A 13,924-nucleotide genomic window follows, 5' to 3' on the forward strand; every position below is an offset into this window, starting at 1 on the left:
ACAGTTTTAGTTAGAGACTCACTGCCAATAGACAAGTGGCTCTCTGGCTCTATTGGCTCTCTCCTACATACAGTAGGTAGGTTGGTTGTAGAGCTGTACCTCAAATGTACCATCCTGAAGAAAGACAAGTAGCTCTCTGACTCTATTGGCTCACTCCTACAACATGATTTTTCTCCCATGCAGGGTTCTACATTGTGAAAAGTTCTTCTGTGATTGTGTAGTTTAACAAGGTAAGAACAGAACATCCTCCAACCTGCCACTATATATCCAATAGTCTTCTGTAATATTTACACCAGTTGAGGGTGAATTTAGTTTTGGTTCAACTTCCATAATAAAAAGAATTATATATATTTTTTAAAGAATACACTAACTTTCTTACTGTTCTATACTACCATGCACTCTTAATACTAATATGTCTTTACTACTATGCACTCAATACTGCAGCACCCAAGTTTCAGCACTGTTTGACGAACATTGTTACTCAGCTGAAAGAATTGTACCCTTCCTGCTGACTTGTCGTACAGAACTTGTAAATCGCTTTGGATAAAAGCGTCAGATAAATGACAAAAAGTAAACAACCAGCACTCACGGTAAATGTCTTTATAATACATGTATTGCATGGGCAGCATGAACAGCCGGTTTGTTAGTTTGCTGCCCATCCACCAAATTTCAATGGGGTAATTTTCTGAGTGCTGGTATAGTTCCTTCTATTGTTGTACTCTTCAAGACCATGCACCCGGTAAGAGACTGTTTGAAAAAGTTTGAGTTGTGCTCGCACCCACCTTAATATACAAATAATTTTTGACTGTCAACATGAAGCCGCCACCATGAGTACGGATGCGGAGATGGCCGTGTATGGCAAGGCCTCCATATACCTTCGTAAGCCAGAGGCAGAGAGGCTTGCGGCTCAGACCACACCCTTTGATGCCAAGTCTGCTGCTTACGTGGCTGATGCTAAGGAGCTGTACCTCAAATGTACCATCCTGAAAAAAGACGGTGGCAAAGTCACTGTCAAAGTGCATGACACTCAGGAGGTAAAGTAGGCTGAAGTGTTTCATACAGAATTTAAAGCAATATAACTTGCAGATGAGTCGGTAAACTGAAATTGTGTTTTTGTATTTCAGGAGAAAACCGTTAAGGAGGATGATGTTACCCCTATGAACCCTCCCAAGTATGACAAAATTGAGGACATGGCCATGATGACCCATCTCAATGAAGCCTCTGTGTTGTATAACCTCAAAGAGCGTTATGCCGCATGGATGATCTACGTAAGATATTCTCAAATATGAATAAAAGGTGCAATATTAAATAATGACCGTTAAGGTAGCCTACTGTAAATTTTTCTGAATCTCTATTCCCCTTCAGACCTACTCTGGGCTGTTCTGTGCCACTGTGAACCCCTACAAGTGGCTCCCAGTGTACGACACGGAGGTTGTAAATGCCTACAGAGGCAAGAAGCGTATGGAGGCCCCACCCCACATCTTCTCTGTCTCTGATAATGCCTTTCAGAACATGCTTACTGGTATGTCCTGGTCAAGAAAATCCTATGAATTATTATGTTTAGTTTTGGTTAAACAGATAATAAATTTCTTTGCTATACCTTTCACAGATAGGGAGAACCAGTCTGTTCTTATCACGTAAGTTTCTCATCTATTGTTCATCAAAAATATCAATATAATCAAAATTATTGAAATTAGTTTGTGAGTTTCTCTTAATTCAATTATCTATACACAGTGGAGAATCTGGTGCCGGAAAGACTGTGAACACAAAGCGTGTCATCCAGTACTTTGCCACAATTGCAGTGGGTCCTGGTGGAGAGAAGAAGAAAGAATCAAAGATCCAGGTAAAATACTGGGAGGATATACTGAAAATTTAAACCACAGAAATTGTAACAAAGAGTGTACATTTACTGATATGATCGTTAAAATGTGAAAATGTAATTATAGGGCTCACTGGAGGATCAGATAATTGCAGCCAATCCCTTGCTGGAGAGTTATGGTAACGCAAAGACCGTGAGGAATGACAACTCCTCTCGCTTTGTAAGTTGAATATAAAATGTTCTATCAAATATCACTTGGGCATTACTTGGTTACACAATAATAACACTGTTGTGTTCTTCTGAAAAGGGTAAATTCATCAGAATCCACTTCCTCCCAACTGGCAAACTGTCCAGTGCTGATATTGAAACATGTAAGTATAACATTCACATACAAAATTAAACAAGTGATATTATTAGTAGGCTAGATATTAATTATGACCAAACCTCATAGATCTGCTGGAGAAGTCCAGAGTGACCTTCCAGCTTCCAGATGAGAGAGGCTACCACATCTTCTACCAGATGATGACCAACCACAAGCCTGAGCTGATTGGTGAGCTGAATAACTGATTAACCAACCAACCAACTATTATAACTAATCTTAACTGTTAACAACAATGGTCCATAATCAATGGACGGAAGCAGATCCTGTCTAACTCATTTGATTCTATGTGCTTCCAGAAATGACTCTCATCACCAACAACCCCTATGACTTCCCCATGTGCAGTCAGGGTCAGATCACTGTGGCCAGCATTAATGACAACGATGAACTGGATGCCACTGATGTGAGTGATGTGTATAATCTACCTTTTTACACAGATGTTCCATCTCATTATATTATTATTGATATGTTTAAATGTTGATTTAAGAATAATTACATTACATACAGTATGCAATTTCTCAAATTGCCATAAGATGGTAAATGATAGAGACACGTTACTTAGAATTTACCTGACCCGCCAAATGGTTTGTTACACAGAAGAACCATCTTGGAAGTAAGTAGTTAGCATGCATTCATGCAAGACAATACATTGCATTAAAGCAACAGCAATGATTGCTTAACCACTTATCCAAAACATTTAAATAAAAAACCTAGTTGGCCTGAAGGAAGCACTATGAAGCTCAAATTTAGAAGGCCTTCATTTCTACACCACAATTCTAATTGACAAGAAACGTTACTGACATATCCAGCTTTCCTTGCTCTACAAGTGTGCTTTTAACCCCCTGGTCCACATTAAAGCTCTTGGTGACTTTTCTGCATTTTCTTATATATTTTTTTCTTTTACTTATTTCAACTTATTTTCATACAGGAAGCCATTGACATTCTGGGCTTCAATGCTGAGGAGAAGAATTATATCTGGAAGCTGACTGGTGCTGTGCTTCACCATGGCAACTTGAAGTTCAAGCAGAAGCAGCGTGAGGAGCAGGCTGAGCCTGATGGCACAGAGGGTGAGTATTAAAAGATAGGTTCACTATTTTTCAAACCAGCCCTTATGTTGCTTTCTTTATTTCGCACCATTTCAGCAAAACAGTAAAAAATCAAAACATTGACCATGACAGAAAGTGTATAAGGTGCTGAGTAGAGGCACAAGACCCAGATGGGCCTATACGGGGGCTTCCCATCATTTATAATCATGCATCACAAAATCTCACTGATAGATTTAGTTTTGAGAAACGTACCCCACCACTGCAGCTTCTCTGTGGACTTAATTCAGTATCAGTCCAATTAGGCTTTAGTTTTAGAGTTTAGACCTTCAAAACTCATGATAAATCTTCTTTTTGGACTCACAGTATTATGTTTATATTATATGTTCGACTGAAACACAAACCATGCTTTCTATCAGGTTGACTTAATATTGTAAATCTGTTCCCTTGGCTACATCCACGCAAGAAGCAAACATTTTGCTCCTACATTTTCCTCCCCCAAGAGGAAAAACTATAGTTTAATAAAAGGAAGGAAACATTTACAAACTTTTTAGAATTAGCCGTATCCAATGGAATACATACACTACAAGAGACAAGATACAAAATCACACTCTGTTAAGTCGAGGGAACGTGTTCAGCCTGGTCATGATGAATGGGTTCAGATTGGAGGATGCTGCTTACACCTCAAAAACATACATTCACAATCGATTGTGGTAATCTTTTTTGATCTTGTTCCCAAATAACAATATACAGTATGATCGTTTGTGCAAGTATCATGCAGAATCCTGACTTTCACACAGGCACATTTGCCTTGGGCTCTGTTTTTGTGCAAGTATTATATTCCATCTTTGTTACGCTAGTGTGACTCTATGGCATCATGCTGTCTCTTTGCTATGCTGAACCATAGGCATTATGCTGTCTCTTTACTATAATAGTGTAACTCTATGGCATTATGCTGTCACTTTACTATGCTAGTGTAACTATATGGCATTATGCTGTCTCTTTGCTATTCTAGTGTACCCCTATGGCAGTATGCTGTCTCTTTACTATGCTAGTGTAACTCTATGGCAGTATGCTGTCTATTTACTATGCTAGTGTAACTCTATGGCATCATGCTGTCTCTTTGCTATGCTAGTGTACCCCTATGGCAGTATGCTGTCTCTTTACTATGCTAGTGTACCCCTATGGCATTATACTGTCTCTTGGCTATGGTTGTGTAACTCTGTCATTATGTTGTCTCTTTGCTATGCTAGTGTGACTATATGGCATTATGCTGTATCTTTGCTATGCTAATGTGACTCCATGGCATGAATCGTGAATCCAATATTCCTGGATATTTCTCCTGAATGCGTTTTATACATATTTTCAGAGGCTGACAAAATCGCCTACCTAATGGGCCTGAACTCTGCTGACATGCTGAAGGGTCTGTGCTACCCCAAAGTGAAGGTTGGAAATGAGTACGTCACCAAGGGACAGACTGTGCCTCAGGTGAGCAAGATACATTACATCCTTCCCCTTCTATGTATTTCACACACAGGTCACAGCAAATATGTTGCTTCACATTTTCCTGTATACACTATTAACAGAATTTCCAAAGTAACATTTTGGAGAGTGTATGCAAGTGGGAGACTGACAGCATTGGAGTGCTAATGTATGTATATACATGCATTTGAATTCAATCAAATCACTTTTTTCAGGTCAATAACTCTGTTATGGCTCTGGCCAAGTCCATCTATGAGAGGATGTTCTTGTGGATGGTCATCCGTATCAACCAGCAGCTGGACACCAAGATGCCAAGATCGTCTTACATTGGTGTGCTGGACATAGCTGGTTTTGAGATCTTTAATGTAAGTATGCAATTATAGCAATATATGGATAGCCTAATTTCATGGAAAGACATGTCCTCAAGTAATGTAGGAGATTAGGCTAATATATATTTTCCCCCACTGACAGTACAACAGCATGGAGCAGCTTTGCATCAACTTCACCAATGAGAAACTGCAACAGTTCTTCAACCACACCATGTTTGTCCTGGAGCAAGAGGAGTACAAGAAGGAGGGTATTATCTGGGAGTTCATTGACTTCGGCATGGACTTGGCTGCCTGCATTGAGCTCATTGAGAAGGTACACCATAACGTTGTGACTTATTAAAATATTGCTTAGAATGCCACAAGGTGTGTCTAAATGATCTGTATATCTCTTTTCCACTTTTATATAGCCCATGGGCATCTTCTCCATCCTTGAAGAGGAGTGCATGTTCCCCAAGGCGTCTGACATGAGCTTCAAGAACAAGCTGTATGACCAACATATGGGCAAGAACAAAGCATTTGAGAAGCCTAAACCCGGTAAGGGCAAGGCTGAGGCCCACTTCTCCATGGTCCACTATGCTGGAACTGTGGATTACAACGTCACTGGATGGCTGGACAAGAACAAGGATCCACTGAACGATTCGGTGATGCAGCTTTACCAGAAGTCTTCCGTTAAACTGCTGCCTGTACTGTATCCTGCTGTAGTTGAAGGTACATCATTATGAGAAATTTACTTTTAAGTGTGATTACAATACAAGTGATGAGTTGAGTTGATTATCTCAACTTTTAAGTATCCTCTGTCATACAAAATGTATTTTCAATACTATCAATTAAATTACATTGTCCAACATAAATGTCCAGCATAATGAGATTTAGATAATAATGTTGAATCTATAAACTGATGATGTATTATCAAATCAATAGAGGCTGGTGGCGCAAAGAAGGGAGGCAAGAAGAAGGGTGGTTCCATGCAGACTGTGTCCTCCCAGTTCAGGGTAAGATGTAACAACAACCCTGACTTTTTGGAATTAAATACAAATAATTGCTTTTCATGAATAATATTTGGTTTTGGTTTTGATATCTACAGGAGAACTTGGGCAAGCTGATGACCAACTTGAGGGCCACCCATCCTCACTTTGTGCGTTGCCTGATTCCCAATGAGTCAAAAACTCCAGGTACACTGACAGTTAACATAATGTTCTATACGTATCTTATTATGATGGTGCTTTAGTGATTTAGTGTAGCGCAGTGGTAATGAGTCATTACATTGTCGTAATAATCGTGAAAAAAATCTTCTCTGTAGGGCTGATGCAGAACTTCCTGGTTATCCACCAGCTGAGGTGTAATGGTGTACTGGAGGGTATCAGAATCTGCAGAAAGGGATTCCCCAGCAGAATCCTCTATGCTGACTTTAAGCAGAGGTATCCATTAACTTTCAACAAACTTTGAAACTTACAACTATCTAAGTGCTGAACATGAATGCATGAATATAACTCCATGAACTCTTTCACAAAAGGTACAAAGTACTGAATGCCAGTGTCATCCCTGATGGTCAGTTCATGGACAACAAGAAGGCCTCTGAGAAGCTACTTGGGTCAATTGATGTGGAACACGAAGACTACAAGTTTGGGCACACCAAGGTACATAAAATACAAAATGTTGATTGACTTCATTTGATATCATGGCCTGAGAGAAGTCTCAATATTGACTGTCTGGAGGGTGTCCAGTATATAATATAATAACCAGATAATTGCCAGAATGTTCTTTAATTGTTAGCAGTTTCATTTCCCTTCCTTTATTATGGAACTCTGAATAGTGGAATCAATGGTGTTCACAAGCACAAAGCCATAGTATATTTGCTATACATTCATCCAGTAAAGACATTCTGAATGGTTTCAAAAAGGCTCAACTTTCTTTTGGAAATACTTTTCAATATCAAAACAGTGGCTTTTTAGATGCAAAGCACCTCATAGGCATTGTAACTAGTCACTCAGTCACTGACTGTCAGCCACTCTGCCCCTAGTTTCGGCTCACAGGCATGGCAATTTACTTCATGTCTATGACTGGACTGCAATCATATAGCGCTTTTCATATAGCCGTCTTTTTTTGGCCTTTTCTTTAACAATTTATTTTTCAAAATAAAAATTATATATATATATATAAATAATTCTAATATATTTTTGCATATCATTGCCCACATTAATCAAATAAAAAGTGTTATCACCTAGTCCTAGTCAGACAACATTATACACTTAAAGTGTGTGAGTATTTTGCAGTATTATAGAGCAGCTTAAGTTTCTCTTTCATTTCTAGTAGTAGAGTAGATTTAACTTCACGTGAAGGAGAGAAAGAAGGGTCAAGATTTTTTTTTAGGGTGTGAAAGTGTTGGATTCTATGAAGTTTGATTTTGACATTGTTGGAGATGCATAGAAGTGAATGGTATCTAGTAGGTAGGGAAATTAATCACATGATAGCTGTTTCAGTGATAATGACATCTTTGAAAAACCAATGCCTGATTTTTCTTAAAAAATGCTGACATTATCCCATGAATAAAAACCAACAAAGTCATATATGAATATGTCATTTATCTTGTCTCTTATTCAGGTGTTCTTCAAAGCTGGTCTGCTGGGTGTCCTTGAGGAGATGAGAGATGCGAAGCTGGCTAGTCTGGTCGGAATGACACAGTCTCTTAGCCGTGGTTTCCTTATGAGGAGGGAGTTTGTGAAGATGATAGCGACAAGGCAAGTTGAAAACAGCCACATTCTAAATACATTGTTATGTTAAAAAAACATGCTAACATGCGTTTATTAAATAACAATAACTCTTTATTCACAGGGATGCTGTTTATACTATCCAATACAACATCCGCTCATTCGTGAATGTCAAACACTGGCCATGGATGAAGGTTTACTTCAAGATCAAGCCTCTTCTGAAGACTGCTGAGACTGAGAAGGAGCTGTCTAACATGAAGGAGAACTATGAGAAGATGAAGACAGACCTGGCCACTGCTCTGGCTAAGAAGAAGGAGCTGGAGGTGAAGCTGGTGTCTCTTCTCCAAGAGAAGAATGATCTGTCGCTGCTAGCAGCATCTGTAAGTAGACTGCAACTGTCTAGAAACTGTTGATATATCATCTAAATTATGAGATTACTGTTGACACATTTCTCTCTTTTCTCCATTTTTGTCATCTAGAAACTAATATTATTATTGTGCCCTAGGAATCAGATAATCTGTCAGATGCTGAGGAGAGATGTGAGGGACTTATCAAGAGTAAGATCCAGCTTGAGGCCAAACTCAAAGAGACAACTGAGAGACTGGAAGATGAGGAGGAAATGAATGGTGAGCTGACTGCCAAGAAGAGGAAACTGGAGGACGAATGCTCTGAGCTCAAGAAGGACATTGATGACCTGGAGCTCACCTTGGCCAAAGTGGAGAAGGAGAAACATGCCACTGAGAACAAGGTTCATATAAGTATTCTCTCTGGCTAAATTATCAAACAGTAACAAGATGATCATTCATTTATGATAACATGATTTGTTTCCTTATTCAGGTGAAGAATCTGACTGAGGAGATGACCTCTCAGGATGAGAGCATTGGTAAGCTGACAAAAGAGAAGAAAGCCCTCCAAGAGGCACATCAGCAGACTCTTGATGACCTGCAGGCAGAGGAAGACAAAGTCAACACTCTGACCAAGGCCAAGACCAAGCTTGAGCAGCAAGTGGATGATGTGAGTTATGAGTTCTACCAAAATGTGGAAGAAAACAAGCAGGACATTTGAGATGAGTTGCGACCAATTTGTCTTCAGGAAATGTTACATTTACAGAAAATGTATGTGCTTTAACCTGAGCACTGTATCCATTCTCTTTATGCAATCATGTAGTTGGAAGACCAGTGTTGTAGAGTCTACAATGTAGACTAGGATAGCTGGATATGTGTACAAAGTCTCATGTTGAATGGAGTAAGGGACTTGTAGTGTACAAGTCATTGCTTTTCAACGTTGAACATTTGGGCTTTTTATAATAGCGCCACCATCTGGGTAATCAATGAGAAATTGCCACACCAAAATGTAAGACATACGATGCCTTTTTCCAAATTTGATTAGGTGTAGCCAACATATGGAAAGAACTAGACACTTTCAGAATTACACATTTCAAGAAGCTATGCTCTAGATGCCACACAGCAAGTGTTGTGAGAATCAAGCGAATAGTCAGGCTGAAGGAGTTGGGAGAAAAAGCTATTTTCCTAAAATGCTATATGGCAGATATGGGTGGTCCCACTGTTGAAGTTGTAGATTAAGGTAGCTGAATGTGCACAAATTCTTGTGTCAATCAGTTTTAAGGTGTGACATTTTGCATCTAAAAATCATATTGTTGACCAATTTCTAAACTTAAATCCACAGCTTGAAGGTTCTCTGGAGCAAGAGAAGAAGCTCCGCATGGACCTTGAGAGAACCAAGAGGAAGCTTGAAGGTGACCTGAAACTGGCTCAAGAATCCATCATGGATCTGGAGAATGACAAGCAGCAGTCTGACGAGAAACTCAAGAAGTATGATATAGTGTTTCACTTATATACTGTATATTTTCTCATGCATGACATAATATACCATGTCTTGAATCTTGAATGTGTGTGAAGATGAGGTGGATATGAGAAATATGACAATACTGTTTTTTGTGTGAATCATATAGGAAGGACTTTGAAACTTCGCAGTTGCTTAGCAAGATTGAGGATGAGCAGTCCCTGGGTGCTCAGCTTCAGAAGAAGATCAAGGAGCTGCTGGTGAGTATTTTGACTATTTGGTACATCTTAGCTAAAACATCCGATTCTGATTGGCTGAGGTGAGAATTTATTCCTTGAATCCATCAAACTAGTGGCATCAAGTAGTTTGATTGATTTTCAATTATAATTAACTTGAAATTACACTCAGTAACAACAGAGCATCACAATCTAAGGCTATGCAAGATACAAGATACTTTATTATTACCATACAACAGTGTTGATGCTAATCATTTTGCTATGATGTGGTAGCTAAGTTCCAGTGCAAAATCGCTATGGAAATAATGGTAGTAGTAGTAGTAGTAGTAGTAGTAGTAGTAGTAGTAGTAGTAGTAGTAGTAGTAGTAGTAGTAGTAGTAGTAGTAGTTTATTCAGTCTCATCTCACACAATACAATATGCACACTCATTTAAAAATATTTGGTTTTACAGTGACTGAAAAGGTACAGACTGGAGCATAATGCTTATACATGCCTGTCCTATATTCTTAACTAAATTAAGACTCCAAAACAGTATTCAAAAAGAAAATAGCAAAAAACAGTATTATTCACCTTTTAGTAGTTTTCAAAAATAGCTTTACAAACCATTTTCTTAAAAGCCAAAAGCTAATGACTCATTCTTAACTGTTTATCAGCATTGTTCCACAAGTTAACCCCAATAATAGAAATACACCTCCTTTTAACATGTTGTTTCCATGTTAATTTCTGGTCAATAACTACCCCTAGACATTTTATCTCAGAAACTCTTTCTATTTTTACATCACATAATCTTTTACTCTATATCCCCCTCTATTTCTTTTCGATTACCAAAAACCATACATTTTGTTTTCTTAATATTGAGAGACAATTTATTAACATCAAACCAAGTTTTGAGAATTTCAAACTCTCTTTCAATATCAAACAAAAGTTCCTTTAAATTACTTCCTGAGCAATATAAATTTGTATCGTCTGCAAAAATAACAAACTTTAACAGTTCAGCTACATTGCACATATCATTAATATAAAGTATTGCAGACTGGGGATTATGAAAGCATTAGTTACTAGGTCATTGATAAATGTGTAGTTATTTTCTGGAACATGAATAGTAAAATGTTTTTCCATTGCATAGGAATCAAATCTTTATGACAAATTGTGTTCCACACATTAGTCAGGTCTTCAGGTGTTGCCAGGAAAACTGAAATATTGCTAGCTAAAAGTAAACAAATCCATATTATCCAGGTTTCTGTGGAATTTATATTATTTGATTAGTGATTGTATTAAAATTGACTTGTAGTTACACAGTTTAAATGCCCTTTGTGAAGAGCGAAATGCATGACATTAAAGTGTGTCATACCTGACTGCTCCTTTATTTTCCTTGAATGAACTTATTGTCAAATGTATGAATTGCTTGCATTCATTGCATTTTATTCATTTTAAAGGCCCGCATTGAAGAGCTGGAGGAAGAGATTGAGGCTGAACGTGCTGCTCGTGCCAAGGTTGAGAAGCAGAGAGCTGACCTCTCCAGGGAACTGGAGGAGATCAGTGAGAGGCTTGAGGAGGCTGGTGGAGCCACTGCTTCTCAGATTGAGATGAACAAGAAGCGTGAGGCTGAGTTCCAGAAGCTGCGTCGTGACCTTGAGGAGTCCACCCTGCAGCATGAAGCCACCGCTGCTGCTCTCCGCAAAAAGCAGGCTGACAGTGTTGCAGAGCTGGGAGAGCAGATCGACAACCTCCAGCGTGTCAAGCAGAAGCTGGAGAAGGAGAAGAGTGAATACAAGATGGAGATTGATGACCTCTCCAGCAACATGGAAGCTGTTGCTAAGGCCAAGGTATACTAATCTACACAGTACATACATTCATGTGCAGAACACAAGTCACATGAAAAAAGTACTCAACCGATTCAATGTTAATTAACAGGGAAATCTTGAGAAGATGTGCCGCACCCTTGAGGACCAACTTAGTGAACTGAAGGCCAAAAGTGATGAGAATGTGCGCCAGATAAATGATGTCGGCACTCAGAGAGCAAGACTCCTGACTGAGAATGGTAAGTTTTACAATAAAAAATACGTTTTTGTGTTCATCTTGTCTTATTCTTTTTGATCCAACATGTCTAAAAAAAAATCTCTATTTCAAAAGGTGAGTTTGGTCGTCAGCTTGAGGAGAAAGAAGCCCTTGTCTCCCAGCTGACCAGAGGCAAGCAGGCCTTCACTCAGCAGATTGATGAGCTGAAGAGGCAGATTGAGGAGGAGGTTAAGGTGAAGAAAATCTTCTAGTAGTAGTGATTTCTTAAATGTCTTCTTTTTTTATTATTATTATTGTCTCTAATGTAAGTGTACTTATTTCAATAACCTTTTTAGGCTAAGAATGCCCTTGCCCATGGTGTTCAATCAGCCCGCCATGACTGTGACCTTCTGAGGGAGCAGTTTGAGGAGGAGCAGGAGGCCAAGGCTGAGCTGCAGCGTGGAATGTCCAAGGCCAACAGTGAGGTGGCCCAGTGGAGGGCCAAGTATGAAACTGATGCTATCCAGCGCACAGAGGAGCTTGAGGAGGCAAAGTAAGTCAATATTGTTATTTTTTACTGTACATCTCAACAAACATAATTAATTACATTTCATAACATTGTTACATTTAATAACTGTTCACCAGGAAAAAGCTGGCCCAGCGCCTTCAGGAGGCTGAGGAGCAGATTGAGGCTGTGAACTCCAAGTGTGCCTCTCTTGAGAAGACCAAACAGAGACTCCAGGGTGAGGTGGAGGACCTCATGATTGATGTGGAGAGGGCCAATGGTCTGGCTGCCAACCTTGACAAAAAGCAGAGGAACTTTGACAAGGTACATTGATATTCATTACTTTAACTAAGGACATTTATTAAGAATTCTTCAAAGACTAAGTTACATTTCTTTAAATTACTTTGCAGGTCCTGGCTGAGTGGAAACAGAAGTTCGAGGAGGGCCAGGCAGAGCTGGAGGGAGCTCAGAAAGAGGCTCGTTCTCTCAGCACTGAACTGTTCAAGATTAAGAACTCCTATGAGGAGGCTCTGGATCAACTGGAGACCCTGAAACGCGAGAACAAGAACCTGCAGCGTGAGTCCATTAACAAAAAAGACCCTTAATACCATGATAAATGTAGATGAATACACTAGCTATGAAAGCGGCAATGTAGTATTTCTCATCATCCCTGTTTTGTGGTATCTACAGAGGAGATATCAGACCTGACTGAACAGATTGGTGAGACTGGAAAGAACATCCATGAGTTGGAGAAGGCCAAGAAGACAGTAGAAACTGAGAAATCAGAGATGCAGACAGCCCTTGAGGAAGCTGAGGTAAATGTTCAAAGTTAATCAAATAATGTATGTATATCCAATATTACATTCAAAAGTCAACCAGGGCTTTATTTTGAATGTATTTTTAGGGAACTCTGGAACATGAAGAGTCCAAGATTCTGCGTGTCCAGCTGGAGCTCAACCAGATTAAGGGTGAGGTTGACAGGAAGCTGGCAGAAAAGGATGAGGAGATGGAGCAGATCAAGAGGAACAGCCAGAGGGTGACTGACTCAATGCAGAGCACTCTGGACTCTGAGGTCAGGAGCAGGAATGATGCCATGAGAATCAAGAAGAAGATGGAGGGAGACCTGAATGAGATGGAGATTCAGCTGAGTCATGCCAACCGCCAGGCTTCTGAGGCCCAGAAGTCGCTGAGGAATGTTCAGGGACAGCTCAAGGTACTGGATGAGTTACTTGTTTGTATTACGCTGTCACAGTATAGTCCTCTATATGCTAATTATCAGTGATCCAAATTGGAAATTAAATATCCTTCATTGTTTTTTACAGTTGTGTTTGTATTAGTGTTGGTGTCCCCCACTTGCATGGGATGCTGTAAATAAAGTGCTCCAATTCCACAGCTGCTTAAAAGCATGAAAGCATTGTCTTTATGGCATGATGCTTTCACCTTTAGTGTTCCCCTTCAAAACAACATTAGTGCCTGTTGCCCCTCATACTAGATGTAGCCACATTCTGATCTTTTCTGATCATTTCTGCCACCATCTTTTACCACCAGGATGCTCAACTACACCTTGATGATGCTCTCAGAGCACAGGAAGACCTGATGGAGCAGGCTGCCATGGTTGACCG

At 39.5% G+C, this 13,924-nt stretch overlaps 1 pseudogene across 1 annotated transcript; it reads left to right on the forward strand.

The window, feature by feature from the left end:
* Positions 1 to 827: 827 nt before the first annotated feature.
* Positions 828 to 13,399, forward strand: LOC311236968 (myosin heavy chain, fast skeletal muscle-like; annotated as a pseudogene). The gene is made up of 32 exons: positions 828 to 1,034; positions 1,125 to 1,268; positions 1,366 to 1,522; positions 1,610 to 1,637; positions 1,735 to 1,843; positions 1,947 to 2,039; positions 2,127 to 2,190; positions 2,271 to 2,369; positions 2,498 to 2,601; positions 3,127 to 3,265; positions 4,611 to 4,729; positions 4,939 to 5,088; positions 5,195 to 5,365; positions 5,460 to 5,760; positions 5,974 to 6,044; positions 6,137 to 6,224; positions 6,353 to 6,470; positions 6,566 to 6,689; positions 7,654 to 7,790; positions 7,885 to 8,140; positions 8,266 to 8,508; positions 8,598 to 8,774; positions 9,447 to 9,592; positions 9,733 to 9,823; positions 11,236 to 11,625; positions 11,714 to 11,840; positions 11,933 to 12,051; positions 12,154 to 12,350; positions 12,443 to 12,626; positions 12,713 to 12,878; positions 12,993 to 13,117; positions 13,207 to 13,399. The product of its transcript is annotated as a myosin heavy chain, fast skeletal muscle-like (transcript).
* Positions 13,400 to 13,924: the final 525 nt, after the last annotated feature.

Source organism: Notolepis coatsorum (assembly GCF_963971535.1).
Source record: "Notolepis coatsorum genome assembly, chromosome: 11".
In the NCBI taxonomy this organism is placed as follows: domain Eukaryota; kingdom Metazoa; phylum Chordata; class Actinopteri; order Aulopiformes; family Paralepididae; genus Notolepis; species Notolepis coatsorum.